Source organism: Azolla caroliniana, unplaced genomic scaffold (assembly GCF_043228905.1).
Source record: "Azolla caroliniana isolate FFs.n. ecotype wild unplaced genomic scaffold, voAzoCaro1.0.p SCAF_1, whole genome shotgun sequence".
Lineage (NCBI taxonomy): Eukaryota > Viridiplantae > Streptophyta > Polypodiopsida > Salviniales > Salviniaceae > Azolla > Azolla caroliniana.
This window is the reverse complement of record NW_028230436.1, coordinates 25,901,216-25,924,216: the sequence shown is the minus strand read 5'-3', so window position 1 is coordinate 25,924,216 and position 23,001 is coordinate 25,901,216. Positions and strand designations below refer to the sequence as shown.

Genomic DNA, 23,001 nt, shown 5'->3' with positions numbered 1-23,001 from the left:
TAATTACAGAAATGTTCTAGTAAGTTGTCCATTGCCTAGTGTGAACGCTATTCCTATGGGAAGTTGAGGTCGATTCTCAACAAAGAATTAAACTTAGCCGACACCAAAGACAATTTTGATAGCGAAGGAAATGGAGTCAACCGATAAAGCTAAGATTATTGATTTTTTGCGTCAATATAAAGATGTGTTTGCTTGGTCATTTGAAGACATGAAGGGATTAGATCTAGCATTCTGTTAGCATCCGATAAATTTGCATAGAGATGCGAAGCCAGTACAACAACGTCGGTACTGACTAAATCCGAACTATGTTGTGAAAGTCAAGGAAGAAATCGACTAACTCCTTACAGTCGGTTTTATTCGACCAGTAAAAAAAGCAACTTGGTTAAGTCCAATTGTAGTCGTACCCAAGAAAAATGGAAAGATACGGGTATGTGTCGACTATAGGAAGTTGAATGCGGCCACAATAATGGATGCATTTCTATTACCATTTACGGATGGAGTTTTGGATGCGGTGGCATGTCACAAAATTTACAGTTTTCTAGATGGCTTTAGTGGCTATAATTAGGTTTGAATGCACCCAGTAGATCAGGAAAAAATAGCATTTGTCATGGAATGGGGAGTATTTGTCGTAGTCGTAATGATGTTCGGGTTAAAAATAACTTTGACGACATTTGAGAGAGTTATTCAAGAAATTTTCATTGATTATATCCCTACATTTCTGTAGGTATTCCTTGATGATTTTGCCATATATAGTAGAAAAGCCGATCATTTCGAGCATTTACGACTGTGTCTAGAACAGTGTCGACAAGGTTGACTTAGTCTCAATCCTGCTAAATGTGCATTCAAAGTAATTAGTGGTACGATGCTCGATCATATCGTTAGTTAGGAAGGAATAGTAGTGGATCCCCACAAGGTGAAGGCGATACTGGAAGCTCCGGCACCAACTAATGCTAAGGCTCTCAGTAGGTTTTTGGGCCAAATTAGATGGCATAGTCGGATGATTCATGACATACGGTGTCGTGAAGATTTTCGGCTTTGGTGAAGCCTCCCTACGTGTGGAGGACAGGGCCTATGCGGAGGCCGAAAGAGTGTACGACGATGACGAGGGAGAGGGTGCGGAGCAAGCGACCCTCTTGTCTTACGATGAAACGATGGCCATGGAAGAGGCTGGTGACTACGGAGCTAGGAGCGCCACTTCGAGAGTGGGGGGAGGATTCGGGACATAGTGGCCCGAAACATCTAGTGGGGAGGAGACGAGTGACGGTGCTAGGACCTTACCCACACCGGTTCTAGAGACTCCGACGGCCGACTCGAGTACCAACGTGAGACCTAGCGTGACGAACGGTGGCGGTGGCAAGGTGGGCAACCAAGACGATGACAAGGAGAACGAGGAAGAGGAGGAGGCAAGCGTAATCGGGGACGTGGTAGCCGTGGACAACGACGTCCGGATGGAGGTGGCTGAGGACACGATGAGCGGTGGTGTCGGGACCTTACCCACACCGGTTCTAGAGACTCTAGCGGCTGGCCCGAGAGCCGACGTGAGACCTAGAGTGACGGACAATGGCGGTGGCAAGGCGGGTGACCGAAATGAGAACGAGGAAGATTGTAGCGGATGGAGGAGAGATCCCTCGACACCGGGGCCAGAGACTTCGGCGGTTGTGTACCAACATAAGACCGGAGAGATGGGCGGTGGCCGTGAGGATGCGAGGCCCAAAGTGCGCACATGCTCCGGTCGGGTCAGTTCCCGACTCTCTCCTCTTGGCCGTTCCCGGCCTCCCTTTTGGTCGGTAATCCGATACAACCGAAAGACGACGCAGAAGAAGATTGGAGCGGGGGCCGGTCAACCGGGCCCGAACCGAAGAAGAGCCGGCAGGGTCGGGATTGTTCGGGTGAACCCGTACTGGCCGGTTACGATCATGGAAGAGAGCCGACCGAACCGGAACCTGATTGGCCGAGACCGATCCGAGCAAGGGCTATGCCAGCATGATTGGAGGTCGAGGTACGCGAGCCACGAAACGCGGTGGGAGCCGGTGAGCGCAAGAAGGAGGCCAAGCGGGTGTGATGACTACGGTCTAGTGGAAGACCAGAAACAAGAGGAACCCTCCACACCTATTCTAGAGACTTCGGCGGTTGCGGATCAATGTAAGACCGAAGAGATGGCGGGTGGCGGCGAGGAGTCGGAGACCGGAGCGGACGAGGTTACCGAAACGGGTATCCGATGCGGAAAGACGGACGAGCGGGGCCAAGAGGAGCCAGAAAGGACTACGACGACGAAGGAAGAAGAGGCCGATGCGGAGGTCGGGACTACGGCGAGTGAAGGGCATGAAACGGAGCATGCACTACGGCTGGTGAAGGGCCAAGAAACAAGCATGCACCCAGAAGAGTGGCAACGAGTGACCGGTGATAGCGATCTGGTCGAGCCTTTAAGAGGCAAGCATGGGATGGAAGGCAGAGCGGTGAGTTGTTGGGATCGGCGGATGAACGGCAAGAATGGAGGATGGTGCGCGGAGAGCAAAGGGCTACGCACCGGGAAGAGAAAATGCGGCGTCTCGGACGACATGTGAGGCCAAGAGGGCCAAGAGGGCGCGAGTCGGGATGAAGTAGTAACGAGAGCCGCGAAGGACACCAACACGAAGGTCGGGATGACGGTACGCTCTACCGCGAGAGAGCACGGTTAGCAAGGGAGAAATAAGGAGCGGGTAATGGGGTCACCTAAGGACCAAAGAACGAGCGCGAATTCGGAGGACGACATCGACGCACGGGAAGGGCCTATGTAAGGCAAGCGTGAAACGGAGAGAGATGGCACGCCGAGGTGCTCGGGACGAGGAGACGATCGAACCAAAGGAGGGACACACGCGACACGCGGAATCTGGCGTACAACTGGAGTAACCGGGGGCCTAATCGGAGGGCATGCGCGGCGGACAAACGAGGAGCGACCAGATCGACAATGGTGCTTGGGAGGACTGATCGGGTAAGAAGGCACGAACAACGGATATGGTGGATTGGATGGAGCCAACGGTTCAGGGACGTGCGGCAGATACAACGGATTGGGAGGCTACGACGGTTCATGTGGAAAGGATGGGCATGCTTGAAATGGATGACAAAGTCGAGCAAGGGCAATGAGGACAACCGCGTAGGTGAGCTCCCGGAAGGAGGACGGGATCGGTTCGGAAGTCGACGGATCGGGGTTGGTAGGAGCCGGCAAGGTGGTCGGGTGCCAGGTCGATGGTGAACCCGGTTGATCACCGTCGTCGAAAATCTTTCACTTTTTTCCCTTCTTGGCACATACCGGTGGATGTGCGGTTTGGTGGGGGTGGATGTCGTGAAGATTTCTGGCTTTGGTGTGAAACCAGGATGGAATGGGCAAGTCGTCAATGTGCAACATGTGCACATGTATAATAGGAAAATGGTGTATAGAATAAGGGGGAGAATTTATCCCACATTGTAACGTCCCTCCCTCCTTGGGCTATAAAAGGGAGGGGTCTCTTGTGAAGGGGTTGCCTATTTTGAGTGAGAGAGGTATACCACTTAGGTTGAAGGTTTCTATTTTGGGTTTAGGGTTTCGCTTAGGGTTTCTTCTTCATCATCTTCTTTACTTTACTTATCTAGTTAGGGTTCCATATAGTGTTTTCGTTATGCCTATGCGGCCATGGTTGTAAAACGTTTGGTGTTTCTTAATATAACTCGTTTGTGTATCTTGCCTCCATCCATTCTATGCTTATGTCCTATTCTTTCTCCTCTCCTCTCGAGCTAAGCTTCCATTCCCCCTCTACTCCTTGGTCCAAGACCCCCGCGGTCCCGCCTAAGATCTTACACGTACTCGCGGAATACCGTGACATGGCAACACCTCTACATACGATAGTACATTAAACACCTTTTCAATGGACAAATGCGGAGCAAGATGCCTATGATTGCCTCAAGAAGATGCTCACTAAGGTACCCGTTGTACAACCTCCCAATTGGCAGAAGCCTTTTCATGTCTTTTTCGACGCATCTGATGTAGCAATCGGAAGCTCATTAATGCAACTAATGGAGCCGAACTGATGCAGACCAGTGTACTATGTGAGTCGGAAGCTCTCAACGGCTGAACGAAATTACTCAACAACTGAACGCGAGGCTCTCGGAATGATATATAGTATCCATAAATTTAATGGGGTCGAAAATTCACATTTCATGTGGACCATTCAACATTATTATATTTAGTGTCCAAGTAAGAATTGACAGGAAAACTGGCCGGATGGACACTACTGCTGCAAGAGTTTGAATTTGACATACTTCATTGGCCAGGGTGCACCATGCAATTGCCGACTATTTGAGAAGACTAGAATCGAGGGAGTTGGGTACAAGAGTAAAAGATGATTTTCCCGACGCTCAACTTTTTAGAGTTGACATCGTCGCAACCACAAAAATGGATAAAGATAAGGCAAGGTGGATTTATGGATCACTAAATTGATGATTTTTTTGAGTACAGGATTGTCGCCAGTAGGTATGCCACTAGATGAAAGAAAAAGGTTAGCAATAAGAAGTTGGAACTTCTGTCTCCTCAACGACACATTATACCATAAAGGAGTTGATGGCGTATGGTGGCGGGTGGTTAGACAATATGAGAAAGAAGCGGTTCTGCGTGAGGCCCATTGTGGAATTGTTAGCGGTCATTATGCAAGAGAAACGACGACTAGGAAAATTTGGAATAACGGCTTGTGGTGGCCGACTACCTCAAAAGATGCAGTCGACAATGTGATTTATGTCAGCGAACCGGCCAACCAAAGAAAAAGATAGGATGCCGCATCAACCAGTATTACCTTTGGAGCCATTTCAAAAATGGGGTCTCGACTTTGTCAGACTATTCAAACCAACAACTACACGAACCGCAAATCGATATATTATAGTTGCCACCGACTACAACCAAATTTCTCTATGAAGCCAAAGCCAAAGCACTTAGAGGTAACACGACGACATTCACAACCAAATTTCTCTATGAAGCCAAAGCCAAAGCACTTAGAGGTAACACGACGACATTCACAACCAAATTTTTCTATGAGTCCATATGGTGTCAATTCAGCTGCCCAATCGAACTGGTAAGTGATCAGGGTACTCATTTTATAAATAGAATTGTACATGAACTATTGACTTACTATGCAGTAGTACATAAGAGGAGTACTCCATACTATCCTCAAGCCAATGGATTGGCAAAATCAACAAACAAAACATTACGAATGATTCTAAAAAATATAGTGAATGAGAACAAAACTTATTGGGACCAGAAGCTTCATAGTGCTTTATGGGCATACTCCTCGACTTATACAAGACGGTTATCAAATCGACCCCGTTTCGAATGGCATTTAGACTAGAAGCCGTAATGCTAGTCGAATTTCAAATTCCGACACTATCAGTTTAGATCACCTAAAGATTACATGAAGAATAGTCCGAACGAATGAAGAAGGAACAATTGTTGGTATTGGACGAAAGTCGACTTCAAGCTATGTGTGCATTAGAATAGAAACAATGACAAACAAAGGCGTTTGTGGACCGACACCAAAAACAAAAGGAAAAGTTGTTTGAAGTCGGCAAACCAATGTTGGTATTTCAAACAAAGATGGGTTTGATGAGAGGTAAACTTAGATTTCGGTGGAAAGGACCATTTTGGATAATTGACAACAAAAATGGTACATATCAAGTCGGAACGTTGGTAGGTGAAATTCTGCCAAAATGGGTGAATGTATTTTGACTCAAGCCTTATCAAGGATTGATGCCGGAAAACCCATTTAGAATCGGAGTCGATTCTGACAGTCTGCTGACCATGGAGTAATGTGGCAAGGGGACAAAATTGTAAATATGATTTAGAGTAAAAAAAGGAAATAAATCTTGGCAAATATATAATAGAAAAAGATTCTAGCATGATGACTTCTTGGCATTGTCCTTTTCAGACTATAAATGGATAAGCTAACAAATCATTTAGTATTCATTACAAGTGGTGGTTATTGAAAGTATTATTACTATATTCGTACTATCACTACCATTAATAGTAGGTTTTCAAAAACTCCTCAAAAAATGGCCAAACTTTTCTCCAAAAACTCTTCTTCTCCATTTTGTGTCTCACAACAACACAAACATCTTCGAGCACACAGAGCACAAAACTTTTAAGCTTCTCCCTTTTGCTTCTCGCCATCACTCACTGATCGCTCTAACACCACTGAAGACGATACCATGATGATCCCAATATTTGACAGGCTTCATAACTAGTTGCACAACAAGGGACTACGAGAATATCTTGGGGTTGCAAATGTCGAATCCCATCCCTGCATTGCAGAAACGTGAATCAAATCGACGTCACCAAAATCACCAATAAACAGGTACACCAATTTCTGAATCTTAAAAGGGAAGGGTTTGATGGTATGGAGCCACTGAAATCGGAAGTGTTAAGGTTCGTATTTTGGTGAATATTCACCATCGGTCAAAGCTTATAAAACATAGGGCGGTGAAGACAAACTGTTCCAAGAAGTAGTCAAATTCTTGTTAGAAGTGGCTTTGGTCAGTCCCCGGCTCTACTGCATGCCCAAGCAAAGGGCAAGATTTATTATCACTACATATGAAGGGGAGACAGTCGATTGGGGGTACCTGACAGGGGAAGCACCGAGGGACCAATTGAAAAGGGGTGCAGGATGGCAAACCCATGAAACCCATCTTCGGTCGATGGTTCACAATACTCTGCCCAACACCAAGTATGGAGAGTTGGCATAAGACCCCAAGGAAGGAAAGAGGGCAACCAAAGTCGACATCGAGGGCCCAGAGGGAAGTACCACATGAAGAGTGGCAAGAACCAGAGCAGACAACTGTTGACACCCAAGGGTTGGATTCAACCCGACAATCAGTAGTAGAACCCCAGCAGGAGCAGGAGTCGACTCCGAATCCCGACACCTCGATAACGGAGCCAATGCGGACTCCGAATTCATAGTCACAACTAGTTCAGGAACTGATTCCACAAACCTAACCTATCCAGGAATCAACCCCAACTTTCGAGGCTGAGAATTAACAACAAACACCTACATTCCGAACGAAGCAGAAAAGTCGAAGATTTCAACAACCAGAAGATGAGACGCATATAGAGAAGAAGAAGCAAGTCGAAGAACAACACCAACAGACACAACCAATACAACAAGAGGAACAAGAGACGCGTGTTGACCCAGCTGACACTAGTCGTCTAGAAAAGGGGAAATAATCTTCGATGACCCCAAGTGAAGTATTGGAATTACCATAATTGCCACCGACAACACATGAAGTGGCAACGATTCTACAGTTCGGCACATCCTACAAACTTGTTGCATGGCTTGCCCAACGATTACAATATGCGTCCAACATGCTCACCCAAGAACACAAGGATCAAATTATGATTCAGAAGGCCATGATTGGCCCAATTGAGCCTGAGGATCAACCAGAGTTGGATCGAATTAGTCGATAGAGACATGCCAGGTCTAGGGGCAAGGCAATTCAGATGTCACCATTAAACACGACGTTGGTAGAAGTCCATCGGGAATATGAATGAATGAACAAGGCCGCAAAAGACATGGCCGAGGCATGTGAGAAAACCACGGCGGCAACATATCGATTAAATGATCAATATTCTAATGCTAAAGAGGACAACACCAAACTATCGGATAGGCTTCAAGAAGTAGAGCAAAAGGTAAAGCAGGTCGAAGCCCATATGCATGTACCTGGTCAACAAGTAAGGGATCAGCTGCGAGAGGCAGAGACGAAGGTCGAAGAGGCAAAAAATAGAGCTGCCAAGGTGGAGGAAAATGTGAAAAAAAATGAAAGACCGCATTAAGCTTGCCAAGAGACAGATAGGAGCATTGTTGGATCACAAAGACAATGCCATTCAAGAATTAAAGAAATTGCTTGAGCAACAACGGTAGGCAACGACAGCTGAAGCAAAAAATGTGCAAGAATTAGAGGAAAATATCATATTTCAGAAGGAATATTTTGCAAACAAAATGTCCGAGATGGTACTACAGAAATCAGAAATGCAGATGATGTATGAACAACAAAAAGAAACACTGGAGTCGGCCAGTACAGAATTAACGATAATCTGTGCACAACTCGAAGTCAGATATGAAGCAAAACATCTGGCATTAGTGGTCGCCGAAGCTAAGTTAATGGCTGAACAAGAGTCAGCAGATGCTCGGATAATGGATATGCCAAAGGAACTAGCCATGATGCAATATAAGGTCAGTATGGGTGAAGAAAAAGTTCGAAGGATCTTACTGGTCCACAAGGAAAAAACACTGAAGATGGTAGAGTATACCGTCGACAACGGTTGGAAGACCTGGTCGGCACATGCAACATAATTACAATTATTACACGCCGATAGGGATAATCGCAAAAAGCAGGGCACAAGATTCTTCAAAATGATTGACGAAGACATTGCAACAGTTCAAGGAGACCTCACTCGAAACTTGTATGAACTCGGCCAGTCATCGGGAAGAGATCACCCGCTTCATGGAGGAATTTGATGCCCGTGACATCGATACATCGGTACACTTGGATGGCTACGAGCAACAACGCCGGCATGAGACTGCCGAGCTAGGAGCTTCCGCAGACCAGTCACATGCAGAGGACGCTGATGCAACACAACAAGGGAGTGAACGCGCCCGACACCGAACAAGGGGCTGAAGAAGAACTGTCCTTGTTCGACATCCTCCATGAAGACGAAGAAGAAGATGATGACGACGACGATCCCAAACCCTCAGGGCTCTAGGAATAAGCAAGAACGGGGGTTCGACCGTCCAAGGCATTGTCCCACGAGCGTGCCGAGTGTTATTCGGTCGGCTATAGGGTCGGAAGGTCGGAATCAGACAGGTGTGAAAGGGTCGAAGTCGACAATGTTCAAAAGTATAGAAGAGTTGGAGTCGGATCGACGTAATAAAAATATATTTATTTTGCCAAGTAGTAAACATATATACGATAGTTTTGTAATAGTTCTTGCAGAATATAGGCAGGTGTAATCTTGGAAAGAGACTCTCAGTTTTACCTATAAAATAGGGATCAAAAGTATTGTAAATCTATCGTTCCATTTTGGAATTAATATAAGGTATTAGTTAGAGTACTTCTGTGTCGGTAGTATCTGTGTGCATTGTTATTCCCAGTGTCAATTTATGGTTTGCTATGGTTACTAAGTAATTATATTAAGTCCAATTAGTCAATCAGGGTTACTCAATTAGCAAGTCCTATTTACTGGCTAGTTTGTTTATCCATACTTCTACCACAATCGTCTTGATAGAACGTTCGGATCGGAACGTTCAACCTATTGGGTTAGCTACATACAACAATCAATTGTTGACCGAACAACACTTAGACTCATTTCTAATGAGCCGGATGTTGATGCCATCTGTGTCGACTTTGGAAGATTTTTTCTAGAATTGGCTACGAACAGTGGTAGGGTGTAGCCGACTAGCTCACCTGAATTTGTTCTAGCCGTATTTGGACACGAGTTTGCTGATTGGGTTTCGAATGATTATTGGATTGTGAGTTTCCCAAAGTGGCTACAACGAGTGGAGGAAAAAAGCGACTAGGCTTTCCAAATATTGCTTAGTCGAGTTGAGCACAACTATACACCAAATAGGTTCCAAAAATACCAACTTTTGAGACCGATCACAGATTATGTACTGTTTTCCAAGTTGAAGTTGCTTCGAGTGACTAGGATGATTTGAGGGACAGATTTAAGCAATTCTTACCATATTTAGTCTAGTCGAGTGAAGCACAGATGAGGTTGCTCCTAGGGTTGGATCTGCCATGAGTGGTTTAGACAAACAAGTATAGAGCGTCTAATGTGATAAAGCACGATTGAGGTTGATTTGATGGAGATTCCACTCTTAGCGGCTGCAATCACAGAAGCAGGGTACAACAGGATGGCTTACCTTAAGAGTGATCTAGCTTAGCAGAGTGCAAATCTTCAGTTTTCTTTCTCTTCTCAACATGAGATCTTGAACTCGGGATCTTCAGGAAGATAGGGGCAAAAAAGTTGTTGAAACTTGATGACAGCCGGCAACGAGTTTAAGAACCTCTCACTCTGATACCAAAAGTTGGAGTCTGAGACCATCAATGCAGAAACATAAACAACACCTTGAGATGAAGATCACCGAGTTAGCAAGATATAGCAAGATCAGAGAGACAGCGTGAGAGAGAAACAAGAGAGATTGATAGACAGAGAGACACACAAGATGTAACTGTATTATTCGAACTCTGAGTTACAATGAATTGAATCAAAAACCTTATATGTTAGGTTACAATGTCCGTTATATAATAACTAGGCTAGGGCAACTGCCCTTTGACATATTTACAGAATTGTCCTAAACCTAGTTTGTCCAAGGGATAGTGTGAATACGGCCATTAGACACCCATATTCGACACGCCGCACAGTTCAACAATTCGAGAAGGATGCGATTCTCTAAGAAGCGCATTACCGCATAGTCGGAGGGCATTATGTCGATGATGCCACAACCCGCAAAATATGGAAGAGTGGCTTATGGTGGCCGACGACTCAAAAAGACGCAATCACATTCTATAAGCAATATGACTTATGCCAGCATATGGGGCAACCAACTGAACAAGCTTGGATGCCTTACCAACCCATCCTTCCACTTGAGCCATTCCAAAAATGGGACCTCGATTTCGTTGGCCCATTCAAACCACCCGCAACCCGAACAGGTAATCAATATATCATCGTCGCGACCGACTGTTGCACCAAATGGGTGGAAGCAAAAGCTCTCTGAGACAACACGGCTACATCAACGACAAAATTCATCTACGAACACCTTCGGTGTTAATTAGGATGTCCAATCGAATTGGTTAGTGACCAGGGAGGTCACTTTATCAACAAGATGATTCACGAACTTACGACTCAGTATACCATCGTCCATAAGAAGAGTACGCCATATTACCCGCAAGCGAATGGGCTAGCCGAATCCATGAACAAGACAATCCAAAATATATTAAAGAAAATCGTGAATGCTAATCGAACTGATTGGGATCAGAAACTACATAGTGCATTTTGGGCCCATCGAACGACCTATAAAACGAGTATCAAATCGACGCCTTTTCAATTAGCATTTGGTTTAGAAGTAGTGATGCCAGTCGAATTTCAAGTTCCCAATTTACGAGTCCAGAGAACCGGGCGCCTACATAAAACCGAGTCCGAAATAAAAAGACTAGAACAACTTCTCGATGTCGGGGAAGTCAGGCTCATTAGGTTGAGCAATCTCGAGCAGCATTGATGAAAAGCCTTTGTCGACCGGCATTGACAGTACAATGAGTAACTATTTGGGATTGGCAAAGCCATCTTGGTCTTCCAGACTTGACTCTATGCAGGGAAAACTTCAGTTCCGCTGAACTGGTCCCTTTTGGATTATCGATGAATTCAACGGGACGTACCAACTCGGCACCTTAGCGGGCGACCTCCCGCTTCTGAATGAAACCCTACATCTGTCATGATATAGCACGGTATGGCTTCAAAAAGATTTGAACCCATGACCTTGTGTCACATAGGTTGAAGCCCTACCATTAAACTATACATTGTAATACAAAGAATATTGTTTTCATTTATTATTTCACTTAGGAAATCCATGTATATTCTAGATTTCTCTAGAACATATGTCAAGAATACTCCTAAGCACACTATAAAAAGAGGCACATGGCATTATTGAGAACCAATTCGGTTCAACGCCAGTCTTAAGCCTACTAGTTGTTCATGTATCTTTCTCCTTATAATATATATCTTCTATTGTCATCATCTCTCTCTCTCTCTCTCTCTCTCTCGTGAGCTCCACACCATCTTTTCCTCTTAAGTACTCATAGTACTCATCCTCCTCTACCTCTAGTACTAATTCCCTCTCCATCTTTAGTACTATTCTTGACAGTTTGAACCGAATTTCTCTATCTTCTTACTCCTCCCTCCCTTCATACCAATCCTCTTATCACTCCTTCCTCCAATACTATGGCAATTGTTAGTGCTCAAGAATATCAATACGTTTTCTCGGAGCTGCAATGCTTGAAAGAAAGGTTTGTCGCATTGGAACAAGAAATCAACGGCTGTTGGGGGATCTTCAACAAATCTCTTCAGAAAAGCAACACACACAACAAAAACATGGGGAGCTAGTGTTACGCGTGCAACAACCTGAAGCAACCATTGTAGCATTGCAACAACAAGGACCAAGTACTCAAGGGATTCATAAACAGCCCAAGATCGGCCTTCCTATGAAATTTGATGGAACACAATCACAGTTTAGAGGATTCCTTAATCAGGTACGATTAGTCATTCAAATGCATCCTTCCCAATATCCCATCGATGCATCACGAGTGGCTCTAGTAGGCCCATTGCTAAGTGGCTCAGCTTTGGCCTGGTTCGTTGTGTTGTTAGATAAAAGATCTCCATTACTAAATAACTTTGAGGAGTTTATAACCGAGTTTAAAGCCTATTTTGGAGATACTGATAGCATAAGGACGACAATTAACAAAATCCGACGATTACGTCAAGATGATCGTCCAGCCTCCACTTACGCTACAAATTTCCGTCTACTTGCCTCCAATATCCCCTGGGATGATCAAGCATTGATGGAGCAATTTTGATATAGCCTACGAAATTATGTCAAAGACTTACTCTTGACTTTCCTTGAAGAACCAAAATTGTTCATAGAGGCAATGAGTCAAGTGGTATGATGCGATAACTGGCTTTTCGAACGACGTTCGGAACGCTAGTTACAAATGCCAAGGATCAGGCCGGAGCCCACATACGCCTCAGTTGTAGCAAAACCATTTGCAAGGGATCATATAATGTATCTCTGGCAAATACTCCAACACCGATGGAAATCGACACCACAGATTGTCATGAACCATTTTCGGAAGAAGAAAAGCAATGACGCCAAGAAAATCGATTATGTCTTTATTGCGGAGGACCAAGCATATCGCAGTAAACTGTCCACATAGGCAAAGAAGACAGGTAAATCAAATAGTAGCTTGTACTAAACCTGAGTCTATTTCAATAAGAGTGTCTGATTGTCCTAATAGTACTAATAACCCAAGTTTATAGAACAAATTTTAAGTCCTTAGTCAATTAGAAGAAGAGTTAAACGACTGAATCCAGCCAAAATAGGAGCCGTTTGGTTGGACAACCCTAGACCTGTGCAACCCATTAGTAGTTCCATTCCCTCTAAGCAAGTTAGCAATGTGTTCTTAGCTTAAGTAAAAGTTAGTACTAAAAGTACCCCTCCAATACATGTCTTAGCACTCTTAGATTTCGGACCCAATTCTTGCTTCATGGATAGGAATTTTGCCCAAGCTCATCAAAGCCACCATGGGGACCAATCTACAACTTGTCAACAATCGAGCTAGAAGTCCTTTGAGCCTACATAGAGGAGAATTTGGCAAATGGGTTCATTCAGCATTCGAAATCTCCAGCCGGCGCGCCCATTTTCTTTGTCAAGAAAAAGGATGGTTCACTTCGTCTCGTCGTGGATTACCGTGTCTTGAATAAGGTTGCCATCAAGAATAGGTATGCACTTCCCAAAGTTCTTCACAAAGATCGACTTACGAGGAACATATAACATCCTACAGATCCAACCGGGAGATGAATGGAAGACCACTTTTCGCACCCGATATGGGCACTTTGAGTATATACGGTTATGCCATTCGGTCTCACCAATGCGCCAATAGTCTTCCAACACATGGCAAATGATAAATTCCGAAATCTTTTGGATATCTATTTGATCATCTATTTGGATGATCTACTAGTTTATTCGAAGAGTCAGGGAGAGCATGATTCTCATGTACAATTAGTACTAAAACGACTTCAAGAACATGGTCTTTATGCAAAACTGGAAAAATGTAGTTTTGAGTGCAACAAGGTGGAATTTCTAGGCTATGTCATCTCCTCGGAAGGCATCTTTATGGATCCAACTAAGGTCAAAACTATGGTAGAGTGGCAGACTCCACGTTCATTACGAGATGTGCAATGTTTTTTAGGCTTCGCAAATTTCTACCGCAAGTTTATACAAGACTACTCAAAGCTTATTTTGCCTCTCACACAACTTACCAAGTAGGGGTGGTCGTTTGTTTGGTCTAAGGAAGCGGACATGACTTTTGTGAGTCTTAAGAAAGCATTTACATCAGCTCCTATTCTAGCTCATGTTGATCCGAAAAAACCGTTCATCATTGAGACAGACGCGTTGGATTTCGCCCTTGGTAGCATTCTATCACAACAAGGCGATGATGAAAAACTACATCCTGTGGCTTTCCACTTGCACAAGTTTGATGTCGCCGACAAGTTTGACGCCGCCGAAATCAATGACGAGATACATGACAAGGAGCTATTAGCAATAGTGGACTCTTTTGCACAATCGAGGCATTTTTTAGAGGGATCTTCTCATCAAGTCATCGTATTCAGTGATCACAAAAATCTTGCCTACTTCTAGAATGCTCGTGTATTAAATCAACGACAAGCTCGATGGGCTCAAGTCCTCACATGTTTCAACTTCAAAATTACATATCGTCCTGGGAAGCAACAAGGGAAGGCTGATGCATTATCGCGGCACTCGTATCTAGCACCTCGTCCTGGTGATCCAACATTCGATAATCAAAAGCAAGTAATCTTGGGACCAACACGACTACAAGCAACATGGGTTTTTGACACTCCAGTGGATTCCCGCATTATCAATACGATACATGAAGAGTTGAAGACAAAGGCTTTCGCTCAAGCCATTCTAGCGCAAATTGATCCCTCTCGGGCATCCTGTTCACAGTCGCAACAACCAGGTGCGGATTATCGACAATTCGAATGTTATGATGGATTACTATTCCTTAAGATACTCTTGTATGTTCCCAATGGTTCTTGTCACCTTCGATTTTTTCGAAATTGACATAACAGATATATAGTTGGACAATTTGGTAGTACTAGAATGTTGGATTTAGTACAACGATCATTTTGGTGGCCTCATATGCTACGGTGCCCTGACCGTTCATCTGTTTGAGGTGAGGTATTTCGACATCAATGGCCTCAAGTCGTCTCGAAATTCCAGAAGCATCTCTTCAAAATGCTCAAGGTCACTTGTAACCTCTCCTTCAGCTATCACCCTCAAACAGATGAACGATCAGGGCACCATAGCATATGAGGCCACCAAAATGATCGTTGTACTAAATCTGGATATGCCAAAACCTCGCTTTCCGCCATCAATACGTCTTTCCCTCGTTGTGACTGGGCCATAATGATCGGTCGTGGCTCCTGGATGATTTCGAAGGTGGTGTTGGGCTCCGTAGTTGCGGAGGCATCACCTTCGGTCGTTGTCTCTGCCGCCGTGGGTACGTCTTTAACTAATCCCCACCCATCTTTCCTGTCCAACCTCCGCCGTTTCGGTCTGGGGTTATCCTTTCGTGGTTTGGCGTCTAGCTTTGGTGGCGCTTCCGCGGAGCACGCCGCCTGCTCTTCCGACATTGTCCGTGTATCCAGCTGGGTGGGTTGGGGTTCATCCTCCCACTCTGTGGCAGCTAACTCCGCTAACTTGCGCTTCGCGGATCGAGGCAGAGGCGTGGGTTTGCTTGGCTGCGGTGCCAACAAGCCTCGAGGTGGGAATAGCACCGTCAGGTACTGTTGTATGATCGGCCTGACCTTCTTGCCTCCTTGATACGCATGCAAGCCTTCCCTTAACATCGGCCCCGTGATGACTCCTCAATCGACCGCACACCCTTCAAAGGTATCAATGATGATACCTGCCTTCTGCTTGGGCATCCCATATGCGTTTACGTGTACGCATCCGACCTCTAATAGGAATTTGGCGACTTCACGGAAAAAGGGATCCGAGATCTGCTTCATTCTATAGGCCTTGGCAGAGGAGGAATAAGGGCCGAAATATCTCTGCAGCGACTCTGCAGGAGGGATTTCGAAATGCCTCTCACCTAATGATGACAGGTCCAACTTTTTCCAGATGGAAGAGTTGGTGACCGTGTCGATATTGAGCTTTCTGGCGATGTCCAACGCATCCGGGTGTGGAGGTGCCTTTGCGACCCTAATGTACCCATTCAAGCGTTTCTCCATGAGCCATCGACATAAGGCGGTAGAGATAAAGATCAGCTTAGCCAAAGTAGGCTCGTGGGGAGGAGATTGGTGGTTGCGGTGGGCTTGAGCTCTGTCATAGGATGGAGGAGAAGGTGAGGGAGGGGAGCGATGAGAGCGTTGAGAGTTAGGAGGTGGGTTTCTATTTTGTGCAGAAGATCCTCTATTTCCTTCTTTTTGTGGCCTAGGGTTCATTGGGCGGTGAGCCATCGTGGTGCCGCGTGTTCTTGATCTAGAAGTCTGTGCATGCATTCAGTCCTTTTTTTAATAGCATCGCTATCTTCTCTCTTTCTTTTCTTTCTTTTTTTCTTTTTTTTTTCGTAACGATTACATACGGCCTATTTTTACATTATGATACAAGTGGGGCCGTCCACTTACACCACAAGTTCTCCGGCTTTGTCCTGTCCGGCGGTGAATGGGTTAGGTGGCATAGGGCCCATGTAAGGTTTAAGGCGGAATCCATTCACCTTTTATCGTAAGACTTCCCCGGCCAGCGTGCATAGTTGGAACGTGCCTTGTTTCGCTCCTATTATCCAGTACGGGCCTGTCCAGCGGAATCGTAACTTCCCTGGCATATGGCCCATGCGGGTTTGGAAAACCAATACCGCTCAACCGACCACGAAATCCTTTTCCCGTGCATTCCAATGTCGGTCCACAAACACTTTACGCCGTCGTTGTTCCTGCTCCAACACAGCCATGCTGTGTACACGTTTTTCGCCGAGTTCGAGTAGCTGGTGGAGATGTACTTCCTCCGACTTGGCTTCCGATAGTCGGTCCCGTACCTGAATACGTAAACTGGCTATCTAAAATTCTACTGGCATCATGGCCTCCAGCCCAAACACTAGCTGAAACGGTGTTGACTGTATGCTTGTTTTGTAGCTGGTTCTGTACGCCCATAACGCACTCTGTAATTTGGTATCCCAATCCGTTCTATTTTCATTGACGATTTTCTTTAAGATGGTCTGCAATGTCTTGTTGGTGGATTCCACTAACCCATTCGCCTGTGGATAATATGGCGTACTCTTCTTGTGGACTACGGCATAATGCTATGTTAGTTCTCGAACAACCATATTGATAAAGTGGCTCCCCTGGTCACTGATAAGCTCAATCGGACAACCAAACCGACACCAGATGTGCTCGTAAAGGAATATCAATGTGATAGCCGCCGTATTTTCTCGTAGTGCCTTTGCTTCTACCCACTTGGTGCAATAATCCGTGGCTACCAATATGTATTTATTGCCCGTACGGGCTGCCGCCGGTGTGAAGGGGCCCACAAAATCCAATCCCCACTTTTGGAAGGGGTCCAACGGTAATACGGGCTGGTGTGGCATCCTTGCGCCCTCCGTGGGATGGCCCATCCGTTGACACAAATCACACTGTCTGCAATACTCATATGTGTCCTTCTGTGTAGTCGGCCACCATAGGCCCGCCTACCATAATTTCCGGGTTGTAACATCACTCGCGTAATGGCCGCCTGCCATGCCGCAATGAGCCTCCCATAAGACTTCTTCTTTCTCATACTAACGTACCCCGCGTCGCCAAATGCCATCACTTCCTTTGTGATATAAAATTCCTTCTACCAGGCAGAAGTTATCGCTTCGGACGGCTAATCGGTTCTTCTCATCCGTGCGTAATTGTGGTTGAGGCAGTCCCGTAGTCAAAAAGTATGTCATTTCCATAAGCCACCGGTTCGGAAAGGTCGATTCTGTTCTTTCTGCTAGTGTTGCTACCCGCAGAATGTCGGCGTCCGGAAAGTCGTCATCGTCCTTCTGTATTGTTTCTCCATTATCGGGTCTGCTCAAAAAATCTGACACTGTGTGTTACGTCCCTAGGCGGTGTTGAATTACAAAATCGAATTCTTGAAGCAGCAGCATCCATCACGCCAATTTCCCCGTCAGTGCTTGTTTCTCCACCAAATACAACAGTGTCGAATGATCCACGTGGAACATGAATTTCCTCCCCAACAAATAATGCCGGAATTTATTGATGTTATAGATCATCCCTAGTGCCTCCCGCTTCGTTGTGGAATAGTTACGCTCGGTTGTTGATAATTTGTGACTAGCGTAGTACACTGGCCGGTACCAATTGGGTTCAGTGAGCTGCATTTGTGCACTTCCTATTGCTATGTCTGAGGCGTCTACGAACACGTGGAATAGCTTCGCCCAAACTGGTGGTTGTACAACGAGTGCCTATGTGAGCATTATCTTAAGCGCCTCATAGGCCTTGTCCTCCATTGCGGTCCATTGGAAGGGAGTCCGATGCACGGCAGCATGAAACGGTGTGGCGAAGTTCGCCAAGTATCGTATCATCCGACTATGCCATCGTATTTGTCCTAAAAATCGGCTAAGTGATTTCGCGTTTGTCAGAGTTTTGGCTTGCGTAATCACGGAGATCTTGTTCGGATCGACCACTATTCCATCCTTGCTGACTATATGGCCTAGGACAGTCCCGCTGGTCACGCCGAAGGCACATTTCGCGGGATTCAAACTTAAGCGTGCGGTGCGGCAACGTTCCAGGCATAGATGTAGATGCGTAAAATGGTCGATTGTTTTCCCATATACCGCAAAGTTGTCTAAAAAAACTTGCATGAACGCCGGAATACATTCCCCAAAGATCTCTGTAATTGTCCGTTGAAATGTCGCTGGCGCCGTCTTTAGCCCGAACATCATGACAACTGCCACATAGACTCCCTAGTCCGTGACAAATGTCGTCTTCTCTTGGTCATCAAGATGCATGCGTACCTGGTTATACCCACTGAAGCCATCTAAAAAACTGTACATGTCATGTCTTGCAACGGCGTCCAGTACGCTATCGGTGAATGGTAAAGGGAAGGCGTCCGTAATGGTTACGACATATCATTTTCGGTAATCCACACATACACGTATTTAGTCGTTTTTCTTTGGGATGACTACTATCGGACTTAACCATGTGGCTTGTTTAACTGCCCATATGAATCCCTCCTTTAGGAGTTTGTCAATTTCTTCTTTTACGCGGGTCGCGTAGTTCGGGTTCATGCGGTAGCAGCGCTGTTGGACGGGTTTTGCGTCGGTTGCTAAATTGACCTTATGTTGATAGAACTTCAGATCTAACCCCTTCATGTCCTCGTGAGCCCAGGCGAACACATCTTTATATTTCTTGAGTAGTTCGATCATCGCGTCTCTCTGGTCCGGCCGTAATTCCTTTGCGATGGAGAGAAAACGGGGTTCTGAAATCGTACCCACGTTTACTTCTTCCAGGGCGGAGGCGGTGACTCGCCGTGAAATTTCCATTTCCCTCTCGAATGTTGCCCGTGCTCTGCTTAGTTCCAATATTGACTCCGAGTTTGGTTCGTAAGCCTCGTCGTGGAGAATCGTGGCCGTGGCATATTCTGTCGTGGTTGCGATGACGTCGATTTCGAACAGTGGAATAATCCGAGGGTGCTCGTCTAGGTATGCCTCTAATTCTGCATCCTCCACCCCAGCCAGGATATTTATATCTTCCGTGTATAATGGTGTTATACCCTTGGATTGTGTCACGCTTCCCTCCGTAGGTACGCGAACCTTGGTGCGTCCGTGTCGAAAGCTGATACACTTGTGTTGCCAGCTTTGCTTGATATTTGATGCCCGAAGCCACGGTCTGCCCAGCAGCACAGGGTATTGCCCTGGGACGTCCAAGGCGAGGACTACCGCCGAGATGTCGAAGCGATGTCCTCCCACGATAATGCTTATCTTGTGTATCAACCCCAATGGTCGTACTAAGCAGGTATCTGCCATACGGAGCCAGAATGGGCAAGCCTCCCATTCTGAAATGCCTAATTGCTCGCATGTTTTCACACTAATTACATTAACGCCCAAGCTGTCATCGATTATGCATCCTGGGATTTCCTGTCCGTGTAATAGCCAGGTTGTCGTGATCCACTACCGGCAGTCCGTCGCTAACGTTTGTGAGGTTCGTAGCGACGCTCACCCCGGGTATGCCCGTCACTCGTTCTTCCATGGTCTGGCGGAAGCATGGGACTAGTTGCAGCAGCTTCTCCATGGTTAACGTTATCTCGCAGCCCGCCAGTGCTTGCCAAATGGGGTCCAGGGCCGGTCCTTCGTCCTCCACTCTCTCCATTGTATTCGCGGACTCCTTCCGCTTGCGCTCTATATTTGTCGCGTTTGCTTTTTCAACCCATGCATGGGCTTGTCGTTGTATCTCATCTTGCACGGCCCAATCAGCCGTTTTTGTTTGTTGGCGTGTCATGACTTGCTGTACTTCCGTCGTAATCGTATTGACGGCGGGCCCCTTGCCCTTGCGTATTGGGCATTGCGTGGCATAATGTTTGGGCTATTGACAAACAAAACAATGGATGCTCGATTCGCCCTTCTCGGCTCTTGGTGGTGTGTGCCAATCCCCTGGTGCGACTTGCTCCTCACGGTCCGGCCTCATCTATCGGAGCGTACACGGTGGTTGTTGTTGGTTCCGGCGTGGTTCTTGGTATCGCTCATATCGCCGGTGGTCCCAATATTGCCACTGCTTCCCACGATAACCATTGAAGCCGCCACCTTTGTTTGTCGGCCGGTGATTCTCATAGCGTCGGCCCCCTTTAGCATAACTCGGGGGACCATGGTAGTCCTCATCCTCTGGCTCGTCTTCCTCGGAATCGTTGTGATTCCAGCGATTCCGGTAGTGCCGATCGTCACGTGGGTTGCGATCCACATACCGTGGTCAGTCTTCTTGCCTCCTTTGTTCAGTACAGCGTGGGGGACGTTGTGTGTCCATGCTGCATACTGTAGGAGCGGCTCTATTCAGCATATTGTATTCGTATTGTTCGACTGTGGATTGGGCAGTGGATTCGCATGTTGCACTCCACTGCGGAATGCCCCGAGTTCAAGCAAATTGTGCACTGGATTGCTTGACGAAATTGTCGTTCCTCGTCCTGAGGTAACGCTTGTCGTAATGAGGACATAGAAAACCTTTCCTCTTCATCGTCCAGCTCGAGTTGTAGCGCTTGTTCAATGACCATATCCGTCGTCTCCCCTTTCACGCTATTGTTGTTGAGCGTTGTCCGTATGGGTCGACGTAATGCTGCCAGAAATGTCTCTCGAGCCTCGTCCTCCGCGGGGCTCCGTTCTAGTTTCCGCCATAAATTTTGGAAACGTAAGCCGAAGTCTACAATCGTCTCGGTCAACAGCTGCTTAATTGTGTAGAACTGTCCGAGGACTTCGCGTTGTGGAACCCTCCGATGGAAGAACCGCAAAAAGGCGGACTGCAGCTGGTCGAAGGTCGTGATTGCTGGCAAATCCATCTATGAATGCCAAAATGCCGCTCGCCCATCCAATGTTAACCTGAACTTCGTCATTTTGGACTGGTGCACTACCGCCTCAGAACGACTCTGCGCCATGTGGTTTGCATTCCAGACATTGAGGAACATGCGAATATGAGTTGCGGCGTCGGTTTTGCCGTTAAAACGGGGATAGGCAAAGGCCATGTTGGGGGCTACAGAAGGTCGGGAAAGACCACAGTGCTGCTGTGGTGAGCATGTTCCCCGCATATCGTCAAGGTATTTGGAGAGCAGAAAATCACCTTTGTGATCACGACATGTAGTGTTGAGGTCGCTGAGGCGAGGCTTCTACCATGCGCGGTCCTCTGCCTAGCATGTGATGAACCTGGTGATTGGCCGGTCTGGTCATGTTTGTTGTCTGGGGCGTCGACGGCTAAACATCCATTCGTTGTTGTTCATCCGTGAGAAGACACAGATCACCAAGCGTGCCAAAAGTGTTACCGATTAGGAACACGGTCTACGGTCAGTCCTTCGACCTAGACCTCCAAGTGATTGTGTGACAATGAACGGTAGCGTATGTGCGTAATCCGTAGGGGAATGTTTCCCGTAACCTAGCAGCGTATAAGGGAGACGGCTACAACCGAGCTCCTTAACAGTGGCTACACACTCACCGTTGCTTACTTCTACACTCTCAGGTTTTACAAACACATAATAGATTAGCCGTAGTGTTGAGCGGCAAGCTCAACTGGAGCCGGATCAGCTGAATAAGCCTGAGCCGGCAAGCGAGATGGATCGGTAAGCCGTGAGCAACCGAGCCGGCAAGCAACAAAGCCGGTGAGTTGGGGAGCCAGTTAGCCGGTTAGCCGAATCCAGTCAGTAACCGGAAGCCTAGTATTAGTGTAGACTACTAGGCAATTATAGTCTCGTAGTAAGTGTCAGATGCTCATGTAAGCATTGAAGTACATGGTACTTCTGCCAGTCCTACGAGGACTTGTATAAATAGTGCTACTGAGCATAGTTGTATGTACAGAGTGATTATATTGTTTTTCAATATAGCCTTTACGTTCTGCTCTCTCTGTCTCTCCCGTGTACTCTGTGTATTCCCTACTTTCTCTGTTTTCTAACGCTTCCGCAAGTAATCGTTTACATGGTATCAGAGCGCGAGGGTTGAGATCCTCCTCTGCAGCTGACAAACGCTTGAAAGCAAACCCTAATAGGTCGTAAAACAGCAGACAGAGAAGTGATGGATAGAGGGATGGCTAGCTCGCTCCCTATGGAGAGACTCGACAGATCCAACTATGCATCTTGGTCGTATAAGATGCACCAGTACCTGCTTGGGCATGGCTACTGGAGTTTCGTCGAAGGAGCCAATGAAACAACACCTAATGCGGCACATAAGGACTTCCCAGTGTGGGAACAATCGGCAAGCAAAGTGATGTACTACTTCACGTCCAGTGTCGGAGACCAGCTTCTGAGCCACATCCGAGACGCCAAGACGCCGAAGGAGGCTTGGGGGAATCTGAAGAAGGTTTTCGCCGCGAGCACTACAGCCCGAAAGTTGCAACTCCGACAGGAGTTGAGCAATGTTCGACAGAAGGACATGTCGGTGGTGGATTACACAGCCCAGATCAAAGAGATCTGTGACTCGCTTGCCTCTATC

The 23,001-nt window shown here is 46.4% G+C and overlaps 1 protein-coding gene across 2 annotated transcripts in view; it reads right to left on the bottom strand.

Annotated features, from left to right (window-relative positions):
* The window catches only part of LOC147869283 (uncharacterized), an 87,392-nt gene extending 64,980 nt beyond the window's left edge, over window positions 1-22,412 (bottom strand). For both annotated transcript variants that reach the window (XM_087328046.1, XM_087328047.1), the window contains exon 1: window positions 22,405-22,412. The gene's annotated coding sequence lies outside the window, so the exon portion shown is untranslated. The remainder of the gene's footprint in view (window positions 1-22,404) is intronic.
* Window positions 22,413-23,001: the final 589 nt, after the last annotated feature.